The sequence below is a fragment of the Dipodomys merriami genome, unplaced genomic scaffold (assembly GCF_024711535.1).
Source record: "Dipodomys merriami isolate MVZ:Mamm:240054 unplaced genomic scaffold, mDipMer1.0.p SCAF_15, whole genome shotgun sequence".
Lineage (NCBI taxonomy): Eukaryota > Metazoa > Chordata > Mammalia > Rodentia > Heteromyidae > Dipodomys > Dipodomys merriami.
This window is the reverse complement of record NW_027202826.1, coordinates 10,744,493-10,756,915: the sequence shown is the minus strand read 5'-3', so window position 1 is coordinate 10,756,915 and position 12,423 is coordinate 10,744,493. Positions and strand designations below refer to the sequence as shown.

Sequence of the window (12,423 nt, the reverse complement as noted above, 5' to 3'; positions counted from 1 at the left end):
CTGTGAATTACGTATTCAGTCAAATAGGATATTATATACCATGTAGTCTTTGGAAAACTTGTCTGTATATTTACCGTGTGTTTATGTATAAGTATATACATATATATACACCATATACAGATACATTCATAAATACATATATGAGATTGAACTAAGTAACATCTTGGTATTATTATAAATAGATTTCATGTAAGGGTCCCAGAAACACCTGGGGTCAACATTTTAGAATAAACTAGTCATCTGTCACTGAGTTACTATTTGTGACTTATTTATAGGCTTATGTGCACTGGTTGTTTTTTTTTTTTTTTTTTGTCCTTGTTGTTGTTGGATGTGGGGCCTGGACTCTGGGCCTGGGTGCTGTCCTTCAGCTCTTCAGCTCAAGGCTAGTGCTCTACAACTTGAGCCACACCGCCACTTCTAGCTTTGTCTGTTTATGTGGTGATGAGGAATTGAACCCAGGGCCTCATATGTGCAAGGCAAGCACTCTACCACTGAGCCACCTTCCCAGCCCCGTGTGCACTGTTTTAAGATAAAAAACATCTTAAAAATTATGTCAGGTTTTTTTTTTTTTTTTTGCTGCGTTTTTACTTGAGGGGAATTGCTGACATTAGCTTATGTTTGCTTGTGTAATAAATTTGGTCATTGTGGAAGGATGGCCTGTTGCAGAGTTGTTTCTACACCTCACTTCATTCACTCATTCATTCATGCAAGGTTGTGCTGAAGATTAAATCCAGAGCCTTGTGGATGCTAGATAAGCATAATTTCACATCTTTTTAGACTACCATTTAACTGACTGAGCCCCATTTTTTAAGTAGAAATTCCTATGAGTAAATTGTTAAATTTTAAGGCAAGTTCTTGGCACTTAGAGTTATTTGAAGTTAAGGAGGAAAGCAGCCTTAAAAAGTAATTTAGTGTATTGAAGAGTAATTGTGGTACTTTATTTTAGTGAGCAAATATTAGTGTTTCCTCTAGTTTTTAAATATATCTACAATAGATAAATATTGTTTTTTCTGAACAATATTATGCCTGTTTTTCTGATGATTTTAAAAGTTTATCTTTGGTTTGCCTTCAAGCTCTATCTATATACATCCTACAAATCAATAGTGTTTTAAATTAGCTGACATGGAAAAAAAATGATAAATAATGAAACTAGCCATATTGCTTACATTCTGTTTTATAGAACTAATTTAAGAGCCAACGGATATTGAGGGTACAAGCATAACGAGAATAAAGTATTATGAGTCAAGCTATTTCAGAAGTATTCTATACTTTTGAGTCTTCTATTTCATAGTTTTTATTTACAAACAATGGTGATGCTAAAGAGCTAGTAAAATAAGTTACTTTCATTAGAAGTTGTATGCATTTGGTGGGAGATTTTAATTAATATTTGTCTGAATATGTTAGATACAATGACTTATTTATAGGCTTTTGTTAATTATAAAATTACAAAATCATAAAATTCTCAAATTCTGATCATGCTATAGATTTGTCATCAATATCAGGTTTTAATACTTAGTACCTGTTCTTGAATTAATTTTTTCATTCCTTGTAGTTTCCTTATCTTGCGTATTTGCTGGGAGTTCATGGGCAGCAGTAATACCTTCTTCCCTGACATGGATCTGAAAATGTGCAGAATAGAATCATAGCTAGGCTTTAGAAGTTAATTTATTAAATCATATAAGAAACTTACATGGACAGTACTTCATGTTTTCCACAGAATGTATTCTTTCAATGAAATAGTTTGTGTAGCAGCAGCACCAGAAAAGCAGACTTTGGGCAATGCCAGCTCAATTGCCTCTGCAGATGAGGATTTAAAATTCTGTGCAGCAGACAGTACCTCTAGCAGGCGAGTAAAAGGTTACTGCATTATTTTGTTTTTGCAGTCCTTATCTACAAAAGGTTTTTCTCTCTTAAATTCAGTGTAAAGTACAGGCTTGCATTTAGATATTCTGGAAAAAATTGATTTAAGTATAACATGCATATCAAAAGGGCAGTACAAGGTGAAGGCAGAGGCAATCCTAGCATTTTTACTATTAAACCAGGAATGATATTGAACATGAGACAGACATAAATAAGGAACCTTTCAATGCCACAGAAGACAGGAAGTTTTAAAAATACTCACTTAGATTGAAGGTATTTTATTGCTTTTAGTTTCTAGACTGTCTTCCCCCAAATGGGGCTGTTATGAAGAGTTGACATTTACTGAATAGATGTTCATTAGGTTAAGTTATTGAGGTATGATTATTTGTCTTTTATCCTGGGAATTGTAAAATGGATTATAATTACATGGCATTATAAATAATGATCTGTACTTAACTATTAGGAGAGGTGCAGTGCTTAACTATAAAAGATACTGGAGCATAGCTATTGCTTATATTTTCAACATGGATTATTAGGTTTAAAAATTCTAACAAAATGCAAATAACCAAGTGGGAAAAAATTCATCAAGATTCATGATAGCTTTTTGTTTATTGCCAATATCTATATAACCTCTTGCCTGTTTCTTCCTTACTAAAACTCTTCTCTCTAACATTTATCATGCTGGAGGGTTTTCTTGGATTATCTTTCTGTATTCCATTATTATCATTTGCATCGGTATTTTTTGCTATAGACTTTTACTACTCACTACTTCCAAAGTCCTTAGCATAGTATTCAGATAGAATTTTTTACTATGTCTATCTTCAATCACCCTCCTGCCCCTCTCCCACCAAACCTCAAAGTTTTGTATTGGCTACTATCTAAGTTTGTGTTTAACAAACAGGCCCATGTTTCAGTTTTCCTACTCAATGTTAGATTGAATAATCAAATCAGAAGTAGTTCTATAAATTAATCTATAGTATAGAAATAAAATCAGTTTGTTATTCTTACTGTGAGTGTTTGACAGGCTTCTTGAATTGTAGAGTCATAAGAGGTCAGCAGTTCTGATTGGTAAGTTAAAAGAATCCATCCAGTAATTTGCTCCCTGTTGTTTCTCAGAGCATTGCTGCAGCAGTTCTTTTCCAGATATTGAACGGTTCTTGAACGGTGTGTGGAGGCAGCAAGGGGTGGGGCTCATTCCTGTTGGTTGTTGAAATATTGTGCATTTACAGAGGGAACAGGTTGGATAGGCTGAGCTAAGGAGTAGACAAACAGAGCTAAACTGATGGGAAACAGAGTGGACAGTATAATTTTGGCATGTCTTGACTTTGTTCCTTTGGGCTTTAATATAAAACAGTTTGAAATATTAAAGCATCTTACCTTCTTAAGAGTAGCCTGGAGACTTCTGTTTTTAATATCCAGATTTTCTTGGCGATGAGTTTGTGGATATCTTCTGTAGGGAAGCTGTTGTTTTACTCTTTTTCTTTTTTTTAGCAGAGTTTCTTTCAGCCAGAGAGCTGCAGAATGAAGCAGTTAGCCAATTTTGAGTATATATGGGACATCACCAGTTCTTATTTTTTAAGTCAAATTCTCATCTAATGAGCAAGTCAATGTGTGGCTGTGGCTGCAGCTTTATTTCTTCTTTAATGAAGAGGTTGAGCCGTTCGACCTGCTGCTCCGATCTGTTCTCTTGTAGCCATACATCAGACCAGTTGCAGAGATTATCCATCGAATGTCCCAGGCAACCAAAGGTAACTACACAGATTTATTTCAAATAAAAATGTACAATTGAAATGGCTGCATTATAAGTAGGACCAAATGATTAAAAATAAAAAGACCAATTAAAGATGTTCTTAGCAGTTTTCTTGACCTTGCAGTAGCTATCCAATATCATTTTGTCATCATCAGATTGTGTAGCAATGGAAATGCACTGCAGTAATTGATTTTGTAATAGGATCAGGTGATTTACTAGCTGCACTGACAACCACTTGCTTGCTTGCACTGAGTGTGGAGCACTCTAATGGATGTTGTGATTGCAGGCTGGAGTTGATGTGAGACTGCTGGCCACTTAAAGTAGCAATGGCATTTATTTTTAAAATCAGAGTAGTTTTTCTTGGTGTTATAAGTTTTGAGTAGCTCCAGTAGTCTCATATTTGAGTGCCTCCATGAAATTTTAGAGATTATCTATTATTTTAGAGATTATTATTTCACATATCTTTACAAGTTAATTGGTTTGACTAGCTTTGAATTTAACAAGATAATCTGTTTACTTGATGTTTGGAGCTCAGCATCAGTAAACTTAGTAGTGAGCCAAGAGTACATGCCCAAATACCAGTTTTGTTAATTATTCTTTGTTATCTAAACAAAGTAAAGTATTCCTAGCATTGTTAATTTTACTAGTTTCATACTCTATAATTACAGTATTCAAGGTATGGGAATTTCTTGATTTAGTGCATTGTAGAAGAAAACTATTTTGTAGCCCTTTTTGATCTTTTGACTTCTTAGTGGTTTCATGGATTCAATACTTATTAATCGGGAGTATTTATTATTGCTAAGAATGTTGGTGAAACCTAGTTATTTTAGAGTCATGTTTTAAGGATATAGTAAATAAATAATTTCATATCCAAGACTATGTAGCTTCACATTTATTTCCAGTTATTTTAATTTTGTTTTCATCTTTCTCTGTTCCTTTTAAACAAATAATTGCTGACAAATATAGATGTACATACCAGTACCTGGCACTAATGAATGTTTTAAAGATAAGGAAAGATTTTTTATTTTTGTATTTTTTTGGGTTGGTCATGGGGCTTGAACTCAGGGCCTGGGTGCTCATCCTGAGCTCTTTTGCTCAAGGCTAATGTTCTACCACTTAGAACCACAACACCACTTCCGGTTTTTGAGTATAAAGTCTCACAGGGACTTTTCTGCCTGAGCTGGCTTCTAATGCAATTTTCAGATCTCAGCCTCTTGAGTAGCTAGTATTACAGGCATGAGCCACTGGTGCCTGGTTAGTGGAAAGGTTTCTGTACCTTGCCTAAAACCATACAGCTAGGAAATAGCAGAACCAGTGTTAAAGCTGTACTTGAAAGATGCCTGTGGCTCATGTCTATAATTCTAGCTACTCAGGACGCTGAGAACTGAGGATTGTAGTTTGAAGCCAGCCAGGACAGACTTTTATCTCCAGTAAACTACTTAGAAAAAGCTGGAAGTGGTGCTGTAGCTCAGATGGTAGAGTGCTAGCTAGTCTTGAGCAAAAGAAGCTCAGGGGTAGCGCCTAGGTACAGAGTTGAAGCTCCAGCACTGGCACCAAAAAAAAAAAAAAAAAAATGAAAGAAAGAAAGAAAAAAAAGATCGTACTTTTCAAATATTTACTAACTACAAGTTTAGATATGGAGTATCAGATACACATAATCTGGGTATATACACATGTGACCACATTCTCTTATTGATTGGTTAATTGATTAGTAAGTTTCACATATTCATATTCTTTTGGTGATAATATAAGATTTTGGTGAGGAAGCACTCTTAGTTCTTGCTTTTATTTGACTGCTGCTATTTTGGAGTGAAGGATGCTATATATAAGGTCATGTCAGCAATTTCATTTGTACCTTGCTTGTACTTTTCCAGTCCTGAACAAGTTTTTTTCTTTTCCATTACTTAAAGAAAGTTTTTATAAGCCAGGTGCTGGTGGCTTTTTCAGGATTTCTGGTGGCTTTTTCATGATTACTCTTGTAATCCTGACTACTCAGAAGGCTAAGATCTGAGGCTCATTGTTCAGTGCCGTCCTTTATTTCCAGTTAGCCACTAAAAAGCTGAAGCGGAGCTGTGGCTCAAGTGGTAGAGCACTAGCCTTGAGCAAAAAAGCTCAGTTATAGTGCCCAGGCTCTGAGTTCAAGCACACACACACATTTTTAAAAAATCTAAACTGTAGTACTCAGGAACTAGCAAGTTTATTGTTAACTTTTTTTTTTAAACAGCATTTCTCCAAAAAGTGATACAATAGGTTACTTTTTTAAATCCTATATTATTATGATCATTAATTTTCTTTTCTGTAACTTATATAAACTAATGTGAAATTATTTTGGTTAATATGAAATTGATCCCATTTTGTTTTTCTATACAATTTCTACTCCTTAAATGATCATTTTATTGTTACAAGTAAAACAAAGATTATTCTCTTTTTCTTTTTTAAGCCTCTTAACCTTTTGTAGAGGGAAGAAGGAATAGCTTCATTATTTCTAAAACTGAGATTTTTTTTTACACTGTCCAGTTATTTTACTTAGAATACTTTTTCTAGTTTTGTTACAGAACATAGGTTTCTACAGGTTGTAATTTCTTAGGTGTTTTGAAAATTTAAAAATTAGAACTGATAGGATTTGACTTTGTAGAATTCCTGACTTGTACTAAGTTTGAACTATCACTTCAAAATTTTACATTATATATTCAAATTTGTAAATGTTGGGTAATGAGTTGGGAAATATATTGCATACTTTATTTCTCTCCAGAATCAATATATTTGTTCAAATCTAAGAATGCTAAGGTTATTTTTATCAAAAAGAAAAAGATATAGTTTTAATGTTGACATACCATCAGTTCTGAGAAGAAATGTGAAAAACATGAAAATGTGAAAAAGTGTACTTCTTAGAATTTATGAAATCTGGCAGATATGTATTCTGATTTAAGGGCTCTTTTGGTAAGGAGCAAATCCATGTTAATTGAATTGATACAATTCAATATGTATTTATGCAACTGGGCCAATTATTTTTGTTTACTTACAATTAATTGACCACCTTTCATGTGTAGAACCATATACTAGGTCACATAAGACTTTATTTTTTTTTTTTGCCATTCCTGTGGCTTAAACTTGGGGTCTGGGCATTGTCCCCCAGCTGCTTCCAGCCTTTCTTGAGTGGTGTTGGGAGATAAGAAGTCTCATGGACTTTTCTAGCTGGGGCTGGCTTTGAACTAAGCTCTTCAGCTCTCAGCCTCCTGAGTGGGATTATAGGTATGAGCCACCAGCACCTGGCTACATAAGACTTTTTCTCTATTGGAATTTATATGGTCTAGGGAATATTACTTTGAGACTAAGATTTTTTAAAAGCATTCTTTTAAAATTATGACTAGTGAGACATTGTATTAACCCTTAATAAAATGACTGAAATACATTATACAGTAAACAGGAATATAGCTAGAGACAATTTAAATGCAACATTCCAAATACAGAATAGCTTTATAATTTGGAACTATCTTCACCTCTTATTATATATTTTTATTTTAAACCTTTAGATTCTTAGATCTTTTTACGTCATTGCTAAATAGGAAATTCACTACTTGTTCCCTATGTCTAATACCTTTTAAGCTCACAGTGTAACAGTGAGTGGAGATCTAAAAATCCACTTAAATTCTGAACAATCAATTTGGGGTTGCTAAGTGTTTTGTTCTTAGACAGCAACACAAGGAATTTAAATTTATGTCATCTAAATTACAGATTGTTGGGGCTGGGAAGGTGGCTCAGTAGTAGAGCGCTTGTCTTGCATGCATGAGGCCCTGGGTTCGATTCCTCAGCACCACATAAGCAAAAAGAAAAAAGCCGGAAGTGGCGCTGTGGCTCAAGTGGTAGAGTGCTCGCCTTGAGCTGAAGAGCTGAGGGACAGCGCCCAGGCCCAGAATTCAGGTCCCACACCTGGACCCCCCCCCCCCCCCCCAAAAAAAAATTACAGATTGCTGCATATCATACATAGGTTGATAGAGTCAAAGCCTCAAGTCTTAAACAGTGTTAAGGATTTAGAATATTAAAAGGTCAGCTAGTTATCAGCAAGTACAGCAACATTATGAAAATTAGAAACATCATATAGTCAAGAAAAATTGCTTTCTATTCTTGAAATTGAAAGTAAAACTAGTGTTCATTGCCGTTGCAGATTATTGACTCTGACATCAATTGACTGACTATGCGTAAGATACATCTAGGAGTCTTGTTAAAACTGCAGATGATGACTGGGTAGATCTGGAGTGGGACCTGAGATTCTGCATTTCTGACAAGTTCCCAGGTGATGATAGTAGTGTTGATTGAAGCCTAGATTTTTTTATATATACATAGATAGGCTGTACTCACTTTTTAATTAGTTTTTTTTCCTATTACTGCTGAAAGAGTCTGTGTAGTGCATTGCTATGATAGTGTCACCTCTTGGTCATAACTGTAGTAATTCCCAGTCTCAAGTTCATCTTCCTTATCTTGACACATCAATATTTTCAAGTCAGACCCCACCTGTCTTGAACCACATCTCAAGTGTCTCAGCTTCATTTCCAGCAATTTCATGACCTACAGTTTAGTCTTAAACCCAGAAAACTGAATATCTTATGTCAGGGGCCATGGACAACTAAAGTGTGGGCATGAATTTTGGGGTGTGGTACAAGTTACTGAGACTTGCTAATTCTAGCATAAATAGGCTTAGGACAGATATCATTTGGTTCGTTTTACTTATCTTTTTATTTATCTATTTATCTTTTTATTTATTTATTTTGTTGGTCATGGGGCTTAAACTCTGGGCCTGAGCGCTGTCCCTCAGCTCTTCAGCTCAAGGTGAACATTCTACCACTTGAGCTACAGTGCCACTTCCGGTTTTCTGGTGGTTTTTATTGGAGATAAGAGTTTCACAGACTTTCCTGCCTTTTTTTTTTAAAAATGGGCCACAGTTTAGACTCAATGTCCATGATATCATTATTATCATCTGTTACTTCTGTTTTCTCTTGCTAATGCAAGATACTAATTATTGCATACCTAAAGACTACTTTGCTAAGTGGAATGTCTCAAATAATCTGAGTTTAAACATGGCATTACTAGCTGTAAATTTTTGAGAATATGAACATAATCTGAGGTTGTTTCCTGTTTTGTGAAATAGGAATGATGATTTTTAGAGTTCTGGATTAAATGACTACTAGTTAGTATGGTGTTTGTAATGGGCAATCTAAATGTTTTTTGCTTTAATGAAAATAGAAGAATCTATTAATTTGAATATAAAATGGCTTTATATCATTAAGTTTTTCCACTTGTATTTTGGTTTCTGTATCTTGAGTAACTCAGTATTGTAGGGAAAGGAAGGTATAGTTTTTGTGGCTTTACTTCTTGTTTTGAGTTCTTTGATTTTTGTCTAGGCAAGAGGAGTAACTTGAGAATGAAGAAAGCCTTCCCAGAATCTCCAGGATCTAAGAAATAGCCTTTTGAATAGCCCTGTATGTAAACCAGTAGTCTTCCTAGTTATTGGAATGGCTGCGTTTAGTGGTAAAATCCTTCCGCAGCCCTCACTGTGATAAGGAATTTGAGTTGTGACTCATCCACAATGCTTCCTCTTAGTTTTAGGATGAGTGTACAACACAGCATTGTTTGTACCGAAATTAAGGGTATGTTGAAGTTTGAAAGTGTTTTACAACTGCTGCCTTGGTAGGCTTGTCCAGAAATACTATTCTATAACCTGAAAAATGTTTTAACTTTCTTGTGTGAAAAACTGCATATCCATTTTACTGATTTAATCATTGTGGCAGGGTTGCATTATTTCTAACAAATAGACATGTTTCTATACTAGAAAAGAATGGAAAAAAAGAACTGTCTTTAAGTAGATTATAATGTATCTTGTTGTTAGAATCATTCCTTTTGTTATTGTGGAGTTTTGTGATGGTGATGGTGGTTTTAGATTTTATTTTTTTGTTAGATGAAGTCATCACTGGATAGAGATGGAACCAGGCTAGAATGAAGTTCATTTAGCCAGGTTTCTTCTATACTTAGATATAACTCCTAGAAAGTTTTAATATCCATGTATTTTACAAAAGTCTTAGTGTGTGTTTTTCCTAGTGATTTTAAAAAATTATTATTTTTTATAGTCACTAGGTCCCAGTGTCTAAGACACCTACCTCCCTCTGCCCCGCCTATAAACACGTGCTTTCTGAAACCTATGGGCAGCACAGTCCAGCAGTATCTTTCCCAGTTTGTCTGCTCAGTCTTTTTGCCAAGAATTTGAAGAGGAGATTGAATGATTGTTTCTGGGAGTCTGTGCATAGTGAAGGTCTGGCATATTCATGTAAATGAGGTCATTGTTTAGCTTCAGCAGGGGAAGAAATCTAGGCAGGAGTTTTTGAAATGGGAAACAGATAAAGCAGCTAGTTTTGTTCACCTGCATTCAAATTGCAAACTTTCCAAATGAAATCTCCTAAATGAGAATTAAATTTCTAACTTTCTTTCCTTTTTCTTTTCCTAATCCCTTTCCTCCTCCTCTTTCCCCTTTCTCCTTTCCCCTTCCCCTTTCTTCAGTCCGTCCCGTCACTCCCCCACCCCCCACCCATTCATTAGTTCTCATACTTTTAAGTTGGTGATTGTGCAGCTAAAAATGACCACCATGCATGGTACTGGATTGCCCTATAATGTTTTTGTGTGCTGAAAGACTGATGAATACCTTATGGAGAAAGTAACATGTTAGCTAAAGCTTCATTCTGGCATGAGTTATATATATTATATAAGATAGTCTGTGATCAGAATAACCCATGAAAATGATGCATTAAGCTGTTTTTGTTTGTTTAGTTTTTTTTTTTTTGTCTTTTTGTTGTTGTAGTATTTTGGTGCTAGTGTCTGTCTTGAACTTAGATATCTGGCTGGCATTTTTGCTCATGGCCGGCACTCTACCATTCGAGCTACATCTCTTCTGACAGAACACTCTTTGAATCATGTTCCTCTAGGTCTCATGCTCCTGACTATCCAGAATTACAAGCAGCCACCAGAGCTTGGCTTATAGTACTGTTCATGAAAAATTTTGCAACCAGAAGTTTATAAGAAGCATTTTTTCCCTAGAACCTGGAGTTCAAGTTTATTAATTCAGTGGTTGTAGTGTCTTCATGAACATAATATCACAAAGAAAATTAACTGTTTAATCATGGTTATTGTAGAGACTTTATGTGTTGGGAATATTGTAAAAACCCCTGCCTGACCCCAGACTCTTGTTTCTGCTTTTTAAATACTTGCTTTGCAATATTGTATTGTGGAATCTAATTTTATTGTGGGTTCTGGTCATATAAAAGGTTAAGTGTTTGCATTAAAGAAAAATGTCATACTTTTTTGTTAAAAATTTTGTTTGGAATTGCTGGGGATTAGAGAAACATACCCGATTTTCCTCCATAATAATAATAAGTTTCTGAGGCATATTGAGTGTGTAATGAATATTTGTTTAGAGTAATTTTTTTTTTAGAGTAATGATTATTTTTATTTGTTGTTTTTTTTAAAAAAACTTTTGGTCATCCTGGAGTTGGAACTCAGGGCCTCAGAGTTGTTTAGTTTGCTTGCTTTGCTGGCACTACCAGTGAGTCATCTCTCTAGCTTACTTTTTTGATGGTTGTTTTTTGAGATGGAGTCTCATGATCTTTTTTGCCTAGAATGGCCTCAAATTATGATCTTCTGGATCTCAGCCCCCTGATAAGTAGGATTACGTGCATGAGCCAACAGTGCCTGGCTTGAGTAATAATATATGAACACTATAATGATCTTAGTTTTGGAAAAGAAAGCAGTATTAATGTTAGAGAATAATCTTTTAAGATTTTATTATGTGTTACTATAGACTGAAGTACATGAAAGGTTCAGGTAAGTGTTGGTTCTTGTTTGCACTTTGCTTGAAGCTAGCAGTCTTGATCTCTTTGAACCTCAATTGCCTCAGTTCCCTTGTCTGTGAAGTGAGAAACATTTCAACTTTAGGATTCCTTGGATTTCTTTTATTGGAACTGTTCCTGCCCTGAGTCATTTCCATTCTCATGATGTCCGTTTGCCAAGAGTGCAGTTTTTTCAAAATTGTGCAATATGTCAAAATACATTTCCTATCAAATTTTATCATGTCACTAGTTATTGGTAAAAACATGAGTTATGTATTTGAGATGGTGAATTATGTTCTTGACATTGTGTGCATCTGTTATAAACAGAGGAATATCATGTTTTTGGGTTTTTTTTTTTTTTTTTTTTTTTTTTTTTTGGTCCAGTTGTGGGGCCTGAACTCTGGGCCTGGGCGCTGTCCCTCAGCTCTTCAGCTCAAGGCTAGCGCTCTACCACTTGAGCCACAGCACCACTTCTGGCTTTTTTTCTTTTTGCTTATGTGGTGCTGAGGAATCGAACCCAGGGCCTCATGCATGCAAGGCAAGTGCTCTACCACTGAGCCACCTTCCCAGCCCCTGTTTTTTTGTTTTTAGGGTATGGAATACTGTTTGTTGATATTTGTGTTTTATATGGCTTAATGTTCTAAATCATACAAAGTTTTTTCTAATGAGAATTAGGTGTGTGTGTCTGTGTGTGTGGGGGTGGTGGTGGTGGTGGTGGTGGTGGTGGTGGTGTGTTTTCCTCCCAGTTGTGCGGCTTTAACTTGGGGCCTGGGTGCTGTCCCTGAGCTGTTTTGCTTAACCACTTTGAGCCACAGTGCCACTTCTGGTTTTCTGGTGGTTAATTGGAGATAAGCATCTCCTGGACTTTTCTGATTGGGCTGGCTTTGGACCACCATCCTCAGATCTCAGCCTCCTCAGTAGTTAGGATTACAGCTGTGAGCC

General features: G+C 35.5%; 1 protein-coding gene across 3 annotated transcripts in view; it reads left to right on the top strand.

Moving 5' to 3' along the window:
* The window catches only part of Fbxw7 (F-box and WD repeat domain containing 7), a 116,169-nt gene that overhangs the window by 37,885 nt on the left and 65,861 nt on the right, over window positions 1-12,423 (top strand). The window contains exons 1-2 of one of the 3 annotated variants that reach the window (XM_070022208.1): window positions 3,582-3,608; window positions 7,776-7,904. The exons of the other annotated variants lie outside the window; for them this stretch is intronic. The gene's annotated coding sequence lies outside the window, so the exon portion shown is untranslated. Of the gene's footprint in view, window positions 1-3,581; window positions 3,609-7,775; window positions 7,905-12,423 lie in introns of those variants that run through there. 3 annotated transcript variants of the gene reach the window in all.